The sequence below is a fragment of the Pleurodeles waltl genome, chromosome 6 (genome assembly GCF_031143425.1).
Source record: "Pleurodeles waltl isolate 20211129_DDA chromosome 6, aPleWal1.hap1.20221129, whole genome shotgun sequence".
NCBI classification, from domain to species: Eukaryota; Metazoa; Chordata; class Amphibia; order Caudata; family Salamandridae; genus Pleurodeles; species Pleurodeles waltl.
Genome location: NC_090445.1, coordinates 599,410,533 through 599,425,516, shown reverse-complemented (window position 1 = coordinate 599,425,516; position 14,984 = coordinate 599,410,533). Strand labels below are relative to the sequence as shown.

The 14,984-nt window shown below is 46.1% G+C and overlaps 1 protein-coding gene across 1 annotated transcript in view; it reads right to left on the bottom strand.

Moving 5' to 3' along the window:
* LEMD2 (LEM domain nuclear envelope protein 2) overlaps positions 1–6,356 on the bottom strand; it is a 241,448-nt gene extending 235,092 nt beyond the window's left edge. Inside the window, exon 1 of the mRNA XM_069238854.1 lies at positions 6,063–6,356. The gene's annotated coding sequence lies outside the window, so the exon portion shown is untranslated. The remainder of the gene's footprint in view (positions 1–6,062) is intronic.
* Positions 6,357–14,984: the final 8,628 nt, after the last annotated feature.

The following is a 14,984-nucleotide window of genomic DNA, read 5'->3' as shown; positions in this document are numbered from 1 at the left end:
CTTGGGTTGTGTAGAGGTGAATGTTTTCCCTTCCAAGTCCTGTTTCCACCGTGTTTTTATTCGCATTGAATCCGCCCCGGAAAAGGTGGCGGATTTGCCTGTCATAATAGTGTGGGCGGTACATTGTCTTCTGTCTGTCTGTTGGGGGTGACCGCCGCTGTGTTTGTTTGTACCACTGTGGTGGTTGGAGTGTTAAAGTGGCTGTCTATCTTGGCGGTTTCCGCCATGGTCGCGATTCCATTTTATTTTTACCGCCGGCCTGTTGGCGGTCTTACTGCCGCTTTAACACCGACCGCCAGGGTTGTAATGGGGGCCATAATGTTTCTAGACCGCATGATGCTTTTCTGACACTCATCTGACTGTCAGTTGGGGATTTCATTGTTGAGACCTAGAGCTGTTCTAGACATCCTATAGATTCATCATTGCCCATATCTGAATACTTCTTGTTGTGTGTTCCTCCCTTTTTTTGCTTGAATTACAGGTTTACCTGATCTGTCGATAAACCTGTCAATAGTAACATTCCCGTCTCCTCCGAGTATTGCTCAAGAGGAGTACAAGGGTGTTTATAGTCTAGAAATACCAGATATAAGGATAGCTTTAGAATTCATTAGAACATATATTGATTCCACTGTTAAAAAGGTGATACGAATAGTAAGTTTTACGAAGACGTATCTTCCATCCCTGCATTCCCATTTTTGCAAACTTTTGTAAGGTGGATGTTTGTTAGAAAAGTATAGCTACAGCACATATTTATTGTGGTGTGGAATCACTGGTTTTCTTATTGGGTGCAATGCTAGCACGTATGACTTTACCCACCCAGTCTTGTTTTCGTTTTTCACTTTTAAGTGGGGTAAGGTGGGTTTCTTGAAACAATGCGATATCAGGTTTGTTGTGGTCTATATAAGTGAGTATTTTTTTCTATTTGACAAAGTGTGTTAGACCATTTATGTTCAAGGAAACAAAATCTATTGATCTTGTGCATGTTGACTGCATGAACATGGAAAACATGTTACATTTAGATGTTAGGATGAGAATGTATGCTTATATTGTGATAAGGAAAGTGCTTAATAAGAGTTGAATATGTAACTGTAGAATATAATCTTAATTATAGTGTGGATTATATTGGGTACGTGAGACAATAATTCTGAGTGTAAAATAATTCACTAACTAGATAATACGTAGTTTGATTGTATTAGACCTAACAGCCTTAGGGTGGACATCCCCCAACTTTTTGCCTGCCTCCCTCCATGTTTCTGACCCTGTTTTTGCTGGCTTTAGGATTCTGCACAATTTACCACTGCTGACCAGTGCTAAAGTGCATGTTCTCTGTCCCCTAAACATGGTAACATTGGTTCCTACCCAACTGGCATATTTAATTTACCTATAAGTCCCTAGTAAAATGCACTACATGTGCCCAGGGCCTGAAAATTAAATGCTACCAGTGGGCCTGCAGCACTGATTGTGCCACCCCACATTGATCTTGTGCATGTTGACTGCATGAACGTGGAAAACATGTTACATTTAGATGTTAGGATGAGAATGTATGCTTATATTGTGATAAGGAAAGTGCTTAATAAGAGTTTAATATGTAACTGTAGAATATAATCTTAATTATAGTGTGGATTATATTGGGTACGTGAGACAATAATTCTGAGTGTAAAATAATTCACTAACTAGATAATACGTAGTTTGATTGTATTAGACCTAACAGCCTTAGGGTGGACATCCCCCAACTTTTTGCCTGCCTCCCTCCATGTTTCTGACCCTGTTTTTGCTGGCTTTAGGATTCTGCGCACTTTATCACTGCTGACCAGTGCTAAAGTGCATGTGCTCTGTCCCCTAAACATGGTAACATTGGTTCCTACCCAACTGGCATATTTAATTTACCTATAAGTCCCTAGTAAAGTGCACTACATGTGCCCAGGGCCTGAAAACTAAATGCTACCAGTGGGCCTGCAGCACTGATTGTGCCACCCACACAAGTAGCCCCTTAACCATACCTCAGGCCTGCCATTGCCTGATACTTCAACTTGGTATTTAAAACTATTTGCCAAGTCTTAAACACCTTTTTCTACCATACGCCATCCCTAAGGTAGGCCCTAGGTAACCCATAGGGCGCTCTGTAAGTAAAAGACAGGACATGTACCTATGTGATTTACATGTCCTGGTATTGAAAATCTCCCAAATTAATTTCCACTACTATGAGGTCTGCTCCTCTCATAGACGAGCATTAGAACTGCCCTCATGTACCCTTTAAGTGGTAGATTCGATCTAGAAGGAGTAGCCCTGTCATGTTTAGTATGGCCAGAATGGTAATTCTACTTACTGGTGAAGTTGTACTCTATAATACTATTTTAGAAATGCCACTTTTAGAAAGTGGGCATTTCTCTGCACTTACTGCCATCTGTCTCTTACGGCCTGTCTCTAATCCACATCTGGTCTGTGCTGGTTCACAGCTCCTCTTGTGCATTCCACCCAGACAGCCATAAACACATGGCACTCAGGCACATCTGCATTCATCTGCATAATGAATGGGTCTCCCTCGGCAGGAAGGGTGGAGGGGTTCCCGCTTACATTTCAAAGGCCAGTTGCGTGCCCTCACACAAAGGACTGATAACCCCCTACAGGGATCCTGGCAGACCGGACTGGGCTAAAAGGGGAACTTGTGCACTTCAAAACCACTCTTTGAAGTTTGCCCCACTTCAAAGGCATTTTTGGGTATATAAATTCTCTGACACCACAAAATCAGACACATCTGGACCTACACCTGGACTCTGTCAGAGAGACTGCCTCGCTGCCCAAAGGACTCATCTGGACTGCTGTGCTGAAGGACTGTTTTCCTGCTTGTTATCCTGCCACCTGGTGCTCCTGTCTTCTGCAAGAAGGACTGTCTTCCTCCTTAAGTGCTCTACAAGGGCTTGGATTGAGCTTGCCTCTTGTTTCTGAAGTCTTAGGGCCAACAAAGACTTTACACCTTCAGAAAATCCTTGTGCGTCAGAAAAATCGACACAATGCCTGCCGGAATTGACGCAGCACCCGCATTGCGGCTATAAAATCGCCTCACCGCCAACCGGAATGACACAGCGCTGGACTCACAACTAGAAATCTGACGCAGTGCATGCCTCACAGCTGAAAAATCACTACAGTGCCTACCGGATCAACACAGCACATGCTCCTTTCTACCAGTGTGTCCAGGATCTTCCCGCACCATACCTAGACATCAAAATATCCCAGCATCGCAGTGAGGAACCAAGGCAGTGCTCCTGAAATTCGATGCAATGCTGTGTAGTGTGGAAAGAAACAGCACATCGCCTTGCAGTGTGGAAAGAAACTAAAGATCATCTGTTCCGTGCTGGAAAATGTGGCGGGGCACTCTGTCCTTCAACACATCTCCTCCTCTGCAGACTTCGTGCATCGTTATTTTTGATGCATCCCAGATACTGTGTTACACTGATACAACCATTGTTTCTTGAGCACTGATGGCAAGATGTACGAAGATGCAATTTCTTAAATATAAATAGCAACTTTATAGAAATCGCTATTGAAGAAATGCTAAATACTATGTACAAGGATACCGATTTCCTAATAGCGATTCCTACAAAGTAGAAATCTCTACCAAGAAATTCCATTGCATTTTAGTCAATGGGCCGGTTTTGCATTTTCTAAATGGCGATTTCTTATTAAGACATCGCTATTTAGGAAATACAAAACCAGGGATAGCAATGGGAAAAAGCGCCCCCTTGGTGCACCTGAAGAGCACACATATGCCTAAGGGGCATGTGTGAACTCTATTGCAATTTTAAAAAAGCACCAAAGGGTGCTTTTTTTAAATCGCACCTGGTTACTACTGACTTCAAGTCAGTAGTAATTGCATCTCTTAAATGCCCAAGTCACATTTAGTAAATGCTTTGTACATCAGAATAAGAATCTCAAATAGGAAATCCCTACTCCGGGAATCGTTAATTGTGATTTCTACACAGTAGAAATCACAATTTGCAATTTCTTAAAGGCCTGTGTAGATAAGAAAAGGCTGTTTTGCATTTCTTAATGGCCTGAAATACCGATCTGAACCATTAAGAAATGCAAAAGGCGTTTGTACATCTGGCCCTGGACTCTTTTTAACCTTTAAAAAGTGATATCTCAACTTGTACTTATGTGTTTTTTGTCATTTTGATATTATTTTATTCAGATAAATATTATCTATTTGTCTAAACCTGTGTGGTGTTTTCACAGTGTTACTGTACAAGTTATTGCACAAATACTTTACAAATTGCCTTCTAAGTTAAGCCGGCTTCCTCTGTGCCAAGCTACTAGAGGGTGAGCACAGGATAGTTTGGATTGTGTTGTGGGTTCCTTGGCTAGGATTGTGGTCCTTACTTTGACAAGGGTGTGTACTTCTGCCAAATAGAGACCCAATTTCTAACAAATTATTCTTGGAAAAAATGGCACGAGTTGTGTTTAGTCATGTATCCAACACAAGGTGTTCAGACAGGGGTGAAAAGGCTACTTATAACATTTAGCTGGGGAGTGCTTATAAGACGCAGAGGGATTGAGACGAGACAAAACCAATAGCCCCAAGAAGATTGAATAAGAATACCCAGCATGCAAGTTGAATAATCAATATCAGAAGTAGCTATACATTAATAAAATAACAGTAAAAAAACCCTAGGTCAATAAGTTATATTATAATAAACAGTTAGGAAGAATAATGCTTCAATAACAAAGCATTCACTAGACGTCTGCATATTAAGTCTTACTTTTGTGTTGCAGAAGTGAACAGAAGAAAGAAAAGTAATGAAAGTAATGCATTACAGGTCTACGTAATAGGAAATTTGAGTTCCATGAATTCTCCTTGTTCAAGTTTTTAATGATGATCTTGATTTATCTCTCTGAGTCATCAATTTCCAAGTTTTTTGTTTGCCACTATCTGATCAATTCCGGGTCACAGTTTCCCATCTGCCATGCTCACACTGATCCGAAACCGTGTTATCAATCAGTCCTTGTTTGACTGGTGAAGATGTGTTTTGGCATCGTCCAAGTCATTAAAGAAAGTTTCCAAGTCATGTAGGTCGAGACATTTCTTGGCTTTTCCTTGGTGTGTTATGATTATCGTTGCCGGTTCCAGAAGCTCATATTTTATTTTCCTTTTCTTTAGTCTAGTTTTCAAAGTTAGACATTTCTTCCTCCTGATGATGGTGGGGGCTGAGAAATCTGTGATCTTAAAGAAAATAAAAATAGTTGTTGTTGTGGTATTCCAATAATTCTAATGTTATCTTTTCTGCTAGGATCTTCCAAATTGATTTTTTTTTGTTGGAGGTACCAGATGTGTTGATTATGTTCGGTAGTTTGTCAAGTTGCATTTCAACTTCTGTGAGCTGTGAGATGACTGTCCATTATTTGCATGCGTGATTGAAACCGGTTGACTTCACCTCTTAGAGACTGCACTTCTGTGGTAGTTGCTGCATTATTTACTAAAGAGATCACGTTTTTTCTGTCCAGTGGTTCCTTAAGTAGAGTATGTGTAACAGTCCGGACAGTATAAAGGCAACGGAGAGGTATGGAGTTGATTACATAAGTGGTTTATTCTAAATGATTAATAGCAATAAAGGTGTATGGTGGTGGTGTTTGTTCTTCCCGCACTTGTGAGCTTGTTCGTCTGCTTTTCCCCCTTCCCGGGTTGGTGTGGTCTTCTAATTGTTTTCTTCTCTTTCAGGTTGCGTGGTGGCTTGTCCTCTCAGGGAAATCCAGGATGGTACCGGAAATAGAAGGACAAAACGCCGGGTAAGTATAGGGTCTTAGAATAGGGTTTGTACTTCTTTCCTAGCATGGACTGGGGAAGAAAGGAAAAAAAACACAAGGAGGGTTTTGGTGGTCGTGAGGAAGTGGGGGAGTAAATGGGTCCACACAAAACAAAAGTCTAATAGGGGTGTTGTAAAGGTGTCACAAAGGTGCTGGTTACTGTGCCCCTTCTTAATTTTCCCTTTCTCCTTCCCCCTCCTTTATATCCCCTCCCCAGTCCCTTTCTTAGTTATGCCCCTCTTTGGTGTCCACAAGGACCGTACCTTGGTTAGCCACGACCCTCCAGGGTCGTGGCTGGCGTTGTAGCAGTCCTCCGTCTGCACTCTCCTCTCAGGGTTTCTTTGTTCGGTCTCTTCGGGGTTCCCAGGATTTCCTCGTTCTTCCTGCCAAATCGGTAATACTCTCGGGTGCTCCTGCTCTCTGGCGAGTTCCTCGGTTCTCCTGCTCTCCTCCTCCCCGACGGGCTCTCCCCCTCGGTGCGGCGTCTCTTTTCTTTTACCTTCTTCGTGCCGGGAAACCATAATGGTTTCCCCGACAACGCGAGGCTGCCAGCCTCGCTCTCGTCGCGTTTCCCCGGCAACGGGGAGACGCGGAAATGACGTATCGGCACTGTCCGATACGTCAATGGGAGCGTGTTGTGACGGGCACACCCCGTCACAGTATGTATAGGTGACTAATGAATATTCTGCGGATTTGCATAGCAGTTGAGATTTATTTTTGTCATTTGAGTTGGTTAGTAAGGTTTTGGAATATGAGAAGTGCATGGTGTGCTTAAACTTCGACATAGAAACAATTATGCAATTAATAAAAACAAAAAGATTAGAAAATATACTGTTGTTGCAGGTCACAATAAATATTGGGTCAGATCCTTATAGTAAGTCTGTATGGGTCATTAATATGTGTTTTTTAAATTAGCCCAATCCAAGACATTGGTTGCAGGCAAGATTGATTTGAGAGCAATGGCCAGCTCAAAATGGCTGCCACTATTAAGGAGACTGGTGCCTGATATCCTGGTTACTGGGGTTCCATATGGTCCACGGACAATAAATCGGGCAAAGTCAGTTTAAAAAAACATTGTTTTTATTATTCCTATACTCTTTCAAGGAGTGCCCAAAACATTGTTGTCCGTAGTGCATTTTGTGAATCACGCTTCTCTCCATGCAAGGTAATTATCTTCCCTGATTCGAATCACATTCAGGAGTAATGCATGGCTGTTCAAGCAATTGCTGGAATGGTCATCTAGGGTATATTATTGAAATTAGAAAAAAGCAACATATCTGATGGCTATCTTCATGGCCTGTATGGGGCCCAGGGGAGATCATGAGCCGGTAAGAAGGGGACTGCTCTCTTTAACCAGCCCATCCGCTGAGTTGCGTCAGATGGCTCCCAGGGAGTCATTACACATAATCAGCAGTCACTCCAGCGTGATCAGCCGTAAGCCTGTGCAGTAGGAGTGTACTCATTCTTTCCAGAAATCAGCATAACAGGCTCAGAATACCTTCTGCTGAGTATATCTGAAGTTCCAACATATTTAAGTGTACCAGGAGAGCAAAAATTCTGTCAGGACCAGAGGCTCTGATTATGCTTTTCTCTGTTTACTGTGAAAAAAATACAGCAGCCAATCACAAAACAAAAAATAAAAAACAAAATTTCCCATGTTACCAGGAATATCCCTTATCACATGCACCAATCGTATCCAAAACGTCTCTATAAGTAATGATGAGTCCATCTTGTGTCCTCTTTCTTTGCTGCTCCACAGCCAGTTAAGTATATATTTACCCTTCATGTGTGTAGTTTTGTGTGCGTCTCTTTTGTAATTCATGACAGATTGTTATCCGCAATACGCAGACTTTATCAACAATGTTGCATACAGCGGTGATTTGAATACTGTTTTCGGTTTGTGTTTGTTAACTAACATTTCTATTTCAGGGGGAGCTCCACGGCCTCTCTCATCAGCACCGGGTCGCAGGTTCTGTTATGTGGGGAGGGAGTGTACCTCAGCCTCGTATGCGGCTGCAGTCCTATTTCTTGTCCCAGTCGAGACTCTGAGCACTACAGCACTCGCATGTGATCGCAGCACGTCATTCGAATGCTACAGCGATCGGGAGTGGTAGAACGACCTCCCCCTCCTGAAGGGTGTTTCCCCAGTGCCTCCCGAAATGCATTGACAGAACATACCTTTTTCAGCATGTGGCTCTCGCTGAATATTCAATGACTGAAGCTGTGCAGGCCCTGAAAATAAATAGTGCTCATGATTGCTCCCTCATGCCCAGGGGCATCTTATCACCCAGAGTTGTAAAAATTTGCGTAGGCTCTGGCTAGAGTGCAGCAGGCAGCTCTCTCCACATTTTATTGATCATTTACTTGAATTTATGCCTGCTGGGGCCATGCACGGCTGCTAATTGTAGCCCTCGGCTACCTTGATTGAGCCAGTGCCTCTAAAGGCCCTTGATTTACTGTACAACATGGCTCAATTTGATACTTATGAGGAAGATGAATATTTCCAGGACAATGCTCATTCCTTGAAAGAGAACATTGTGGGGGTCCTGGACAATAGTGTCCAATTATCCATTAATAAAGCCTTGGCTAAAGCTCTACGTCCCATACTCCACATTTTAAGAGCTTCGCCCACCAAAAAGGTTGGTTTTCCCTCCTCACGCCCTCAAACGAGCCATAGACTTCACAGGATAGACCTTCTAAAGGTAAAGTGAAGGCAAAAAAGTGGCCTCATATGGAAGCTTTTGAAAAGTGCCAGCCACAGTCAGAGGTGACCACAGTTAGAGCATTTCACAGGCCCAGGATAGGGATGACTTGGTGGATCCCTCTCATACTACTGATTCAGACAATTCGTCTGTTCACCTATCGGACAGTGATCATGAAGATCTTCCAGGCTGTAGTAAAAGGAGACGGGCTGATAACCCCCAAGACCCTAACCCTAAAGCGCCCGAGGTGTTAAACTTAACCCACGGTCCTCTAGTTGGATGCTGTTAGAAATGGGGTCTTTGGTTGGCAGTCAGGTTACCCCCTGTCCAAGCAAGGACCCTCACTCTAGTCAGGGTAAAAGAGAATCACCCAAGTTATCAGTTAAAAAGCAAAAATAGTCTTCATGTAGTTTTAAACACACACTAACACTGTTAGCATGAAAATTTACTTTGGGTGCGTCAAAAATAACCCCGCACGGGTGAGTGTGCATCGAAAAGGGCTTGCAATGCGTCGATTTTACTCCCGAGTGAGACCTTGCATCGTTTCTCCTTTCGTCAGGTCCGGGTGCGTAGTTTCTTCTCTCTGCAGGAGATCAATGCGTCGATCTGGTCAGCACTCTCGGGTCCGAGCAGGCCTTGCGTTGTTTTTACACGCCCAGCAGTGCGTGCGTCAGAAATCCAGCCGCACGATGATCCGAAAACCACGCAGCGCAGGTTGCGATCTCACCAGCCTCCGTCAGCGATGCTGCGCATTGTTTCTCCAGCTCCGTGCGTCGATTCTTCGGTTGCATTACAGGTGAGCGTCGATTTTCAGCCGTGAAGCTGGCAGCGCGTCGATTTCCCAGCAGCAGATTGGAGTTGCGTCGATCTTTTCCCCGCACGGCATTCTGTGCGTGGATTTCTTCCTCTTAGGCTGCCAGCTTCTCCTTTCAGGGTCCCAGGAACTGGATGGGAACCACAGGGCAGCATAGGAGTCTCTCCACAGGCTCCAGGTGCTGGCAGAGAGAAGTCTTTGCTGTCCCTGAGACTTCAAACAACAGGAGGCAAGCTCTAAATCAAGCCCTTGGAGATCTTCACGAGATAGAAGGCACGCCCAGGCCAGTCTTTGCCCTCTTACTCTGGCAGAAGCAGCAACTGCAGGATAGCTTGACAAAGTACAGTCACAGGCAGGGCAGCTCTTCTTTCCTCAGCTCTTCAGCTCTTCTCCAGGCAGAGGTTCCTCTTGGTGGTTTCCAGAAGTGTTCTAAAGTCTGAGGTTTTGGGTGCCCTTCTTATACCCAATTTCTCCTTTGAAGTAGGCCTACTTCAAAGCAAAGTGTCTCTTGAATGTGAAATCCTACCTTGCCCAGACCAGGCCCCAGACACTCACAGGGGGTTGGAGATTGCATTGTGTGAGGTCAGGAACAGCCCATTCAGGTGTGAGGGACCACTCCTCCCCTCCCTCCTAGCACAGATTGCTCATCAGGATATGTAGGCTACACCCCAGCTCCCTTTGTGTCACTGTCTAGTGTGAGGTGCAACCAGCCCAACTGTCAGAGAATACACAAACAGGCAGAGTCACAGAAATGGTCTAAGCAAGAAAATGCTCACTTTCTAAAAGTGGCATTTTCAAACACACAATCTTAAAATCAACTTCACTAAGGGCCAGATGTAGGTAGAAACCAATTTGCGAATTGCAAATTGCGAGTCCTTCCGACTCGCAATTTGCAACTCGCAAATTGGTATGCAGAAAGGTGTCTCAGACACCTTCTGCGACTCGCTATGGGGTAAATATTTATGAGGTGGGTCGCATTTTGCGACCCCATAGCGAGTCTAGGCACTCACAGGGACGGTGGCCTGCTGGAGACAGCAGACCACCATGTCCGTGACTGCTTTTAAATAAAGCAGTTTTTTTTTCTCTTTGCAGCCCTTAAAGGAAAATGAGCTGCAAATAGAAAAAAATACCGAAACCTTTTTGTTTGTTTTAGTTTTTTTGCTCTGAAAAAACATTGTTGTGAGCATTCACAAAGGGGAAGGGGTCCCATGCGAATGAGTTACCATCCACTTCAAGTGGATGGTAACTGCGGGTTGATTTGCGACCGCTTTCGCGGTCACAAATCAACCCTACATCGCAGTGCGACTCGCAAATAGGTAGGGAACGCCCCTTCCTATTTGCGAGTCTGAAACACATTTTGCGAGTTGGTACCGACTCGCAATATGTGTTTCAGCATCGCGTGAGGGCATTAGCGCCTCGGAAACGGCGTTTTTCGCTGTTTGCGAGGCACTAATGCCTTCCTACATCTGGCCCTAAAAGATGTATTTTTAAATTGTGAGCTCAGAGACCCCAAACCCCACATGTCCATCAGCTCCCAAAGGAAATCTACACTTTAATCAGATTTAAAGGTGGCCCCCATGTTAACCTATGAGAGGGACAGGCCTAGCAACAGTGAAAACGAATTTAGCAATATTTCACTGTCAGGACATACAAAACACATTACTATGGCCCTCATTACAACATTGGCGGTAAAAGCCGCTTACCGCCGTGCAGAAGACCGCCAACACACCGCCGCGGCCGCGGAATTCCGCTACAGCTATTACGACCCACTGCTCAGAAACCGCCAAAATCTAGACACCCACACAAGTCTGCAACACCAAAGGTCAGTGATAAACTGCAGATAACAAAACCTCCACCGTCACGCCAACAGGAATACGCCCACACTATCACGACCTACGAATCCACACGGCGGTCTTTGAACCGCGGTATTCCATTGGCGGTACACACCGCCGCGCTCAAAATACACACACTCTTACAAAACACAACCACATTGGACAAATCGAAATACACACACCTGATACACATACACACATCATTGCCACATACAAGATAAATCACACACCAACATTACCCACAAACCCTCACTACCCAAAAATCCGAAGAAGACCAGAGACAGCAAAGCAAAGACAACACCAGCATACAGAGGCACACAACACCATCACACATACACATCCACGCACAAAACACCACACACCCCTAAACATCACCCCACACATCACAACACACACCACCTCACACATCACCCACACCACCCCATGGCACTGCAAAGACACCCCAGGTTTTCTGAGGAGGAGCTCAGGGTCATGGTGGAGGAAATCATCTGGGTAGAGCCACAGCTATTCGGATCACAGGTGCAGCACACCACCATAGCTAGGAAGATGGAGCTATGGCGCAGAATCGTGGACAGGGTCAAGGACAGCACCCAAGAACACGGGATGACATCAGGAAGAGTTGGAACGACCTACGGGGGAAGCTGCATTCCGTGGTCTCAAGACACCACATTGCGGTTCAGAGGACTGGCGGCAGACCCTGCCTCCTCCCCCACAACTAAAAACATAGGAGGAGCAGGTCTTGGCTATACTGCATCCTAAGGGTCTTGCAGGCGTATCTGGAGGAATGGACTCTGGTAAGTTAAATCTTTAACTACTTCATCCCCCACCTTACCTGCATGCAATCACATACCCCCACCCTCGCCCTCACCCCATCACTCCAACTCCTCACATATGTCCCACTATCACAAACCACACATCCTAACACCAACCCCTGCATGCAACAACAAAGCATCGACACCCATCACAAATGCATGTGCACCACACATACCCACACAGACCCCTAAACAATCATCACACAAAGTCCTACACAGGAATGGAAGCACTGGGGTACAGGGTCACCCACCCATTGCACACCATGGCACACACAGATACTAAAACTATGCATTTACACCCCTGCAGTACCCCTACCCAACATCACCGTACAGGAGGTTCGAGACATGTCCACTCCACCCACAGAAGAGGCCCACAGTGATGACAGCAGCTCTGTCCAACTGGAACTAGATGACCAGCCCGGCCCATCTGGGACCTCAGGACAGTCGGTTCCCCTCACACAGTCACAGGCCACCACAGAGCCTCCCCCCTCAGGAAACACAAGCACAGCACCCACCAGCGGGCCCATATCTCTGTCCCCAGGACACGTCAAGCAGCAGTGTGTCCACCACTACAGGGAACCCAGGCTAACCCACCACCCCACCAACAGCAGGGACCTGGGGGCAGTGATAGTGGGCACACAGTTCAGGGGACAGAGGCCCAGGAACACAGGGGAACTGGGAGGGCTACCATCATTCCCAGGAGACGATGGCAACGGTACTGGCCGAGTTTCAGGAGACCCAGCGCCTGCAGGAGGAACAGTATTTGGGGTTCAGGGAGGAACTGAAGTCCATCAATACCACCCTGGGCACCATTGTAGAGATGCTGAAGGACCTCTTGAACACCAGGAGGGACACTGTGGCACAACAAGGGGCCCCTGACACTAGCCTGGATGATGAACTGCCCACCACCCCCGCCGGCGCTAGTGGACAGGTGGCACCGCCAGAGGACCACGACACCAGCACCCCACCCCCTGCAGATGGAGAACCACCCCGCAAACGGTCCCTGAGATCCAGGACAAAGACAGAGAACAATGCCAAGACCCCACCAAGAAATGAGACCACCCTGATTGTCATCCTTCTATCCCACTTGGTCACCCTGTCCATCCTTAAACTGCCCTAACTCCACTTCCTATGCCCCTTTGGACAATGCACCTGTGAGACAAATAGACTGGACTCTGCCATGGACATTCCTCCACCATCACCACTGACCATTTTACAACTCCTCCACTATTTTGCACTTAAATAAACACCCTTGAATCACAAAACAATCTGGAGTCAGTCTGTGCTTTCACAAATATGTATTAGCTATAACTAAGGAAAATACCAATGTCCATTGTATTTTCAACATACCTATGTCACACAGCTCTAGTCCATGAGGTAACATAGCAGAGGTCACACAGTGGGACCCACATCTGTGAAATTGAAGGGGAAAGTGACAAATCAGGGTCCATACACTGGGTAAAAGTGACAGATAGATGAGAGGTCGAACAATTTCAGCAGATGTAGGAGGCAGTGAGGTCTTCTTACCTGTGTCTCACAGGAAGTATTGATGGATCACGGTGTTTCTGTTGTCTATGTCCTCTTCTTCTGCCTCCTCTTCTTCACTGTCCACAGGCTCCACAGCTGCCACAAGACCTCCATCTGGACCATCCTTCTGCAGAAGAGGCACCAGTCGTCGCAAAGCCAAGTTGTGCAGCATACAGCAGGCCACGATGATCTGGCACACCTTCTTTGGTGAGTAGTATAGAGAACCACCTGTCATATGGAGGTGCCTGAACCTAGCCTTCAGGAGGTTGAAGGTCCTCTCTATAACCCTCCTAGTTCACCCATGTGCCTCATTGTAGCGTTCCTCTGCCCTTGTCCTGGGATTCCTCACTGGGGTCAGTAGCCATGACAGGTTGGGGTAACCAGAGTCACCTGCATATGTCGAGGGACAACTGTTAGACACACACTAACCCTTAGGGACAACCCGTGACCCAGACAACTATTCACACGGTATAGGGTCCATGTCCTCACCTAATAGCCACACACAGTGCCTCTGGAGTTGCCCCATCACATAAGGGATGCTGCTATTCCTTAGAATGTAAGCGTCATGCACTGAGACAGGAAACTGCACATTCATTGAATGGTAACTATTACGGTTTCTGTACACCTGTTCACTCTTGCAGTGGGGGGACCAAGGCCACATGTGTCCCACCAATGGCACCTATGATGTTGGGGATATGTCCCAGGGCATAGAAGTCACCTTTCACTGTAGGCAAATCCTCCACCTGAGGGAGAACGATGTAGCTGCGCATGTGTTTTAGCAGGGCAGACAACACTCTGGACAACACGTTAGAGAACATAGGCTGGGACATCCCTGATGCTATGGCCACTGTTGTTTGAAAAGACCCACTTGCCAGGAAATGGAGTACTGACAGGACCTGCACTAGAGGGGGGATTCCTGTGGGATGGCGGATAGCTGACACCAGGTCTGGCTCCAACTGGGCACACAGTTCATGGATTGTGGCACGATCAAGTCTGTAGTTGACTATAACATGTCGCTCTTCCATTGTCGACAGGTCCACCAGCGGTCTGTACACCGGAGGATGCCGCCATCTCCTCACCTGCCCCAGCGGACGTGCTCTATGGATGAGAACAGCGATCAGAGGGTCAGCCAACACTGAGGTACGAAAAAACAACTTTATTGCATACATTTGTCAATCCGCTATGTGCCTGTCTTAGTGTGTATGCAAGGCCTAGATATGTGTGACGCATTTAAAATTAATGCCATGTGTCCCCCTGAAATGGCGGCTGCCTGACCTGTAATATGGGACAATGGGATATGAGGTAACTGCGCTGGCGTTGTACACCATTGCGGTAGGCGGTCGAAGACCGCGACGCAATCCTGCATTGGTTAACATTGGACCCTATGGGTCCCAGGAGCCAATGACGATGTACGCCAGCGGTGACGGTACGCACCGCCACGGACGTGACCGCCATTTTCACTCTGTTCACTCAATTGATACCTGATCTTCGACAGGAG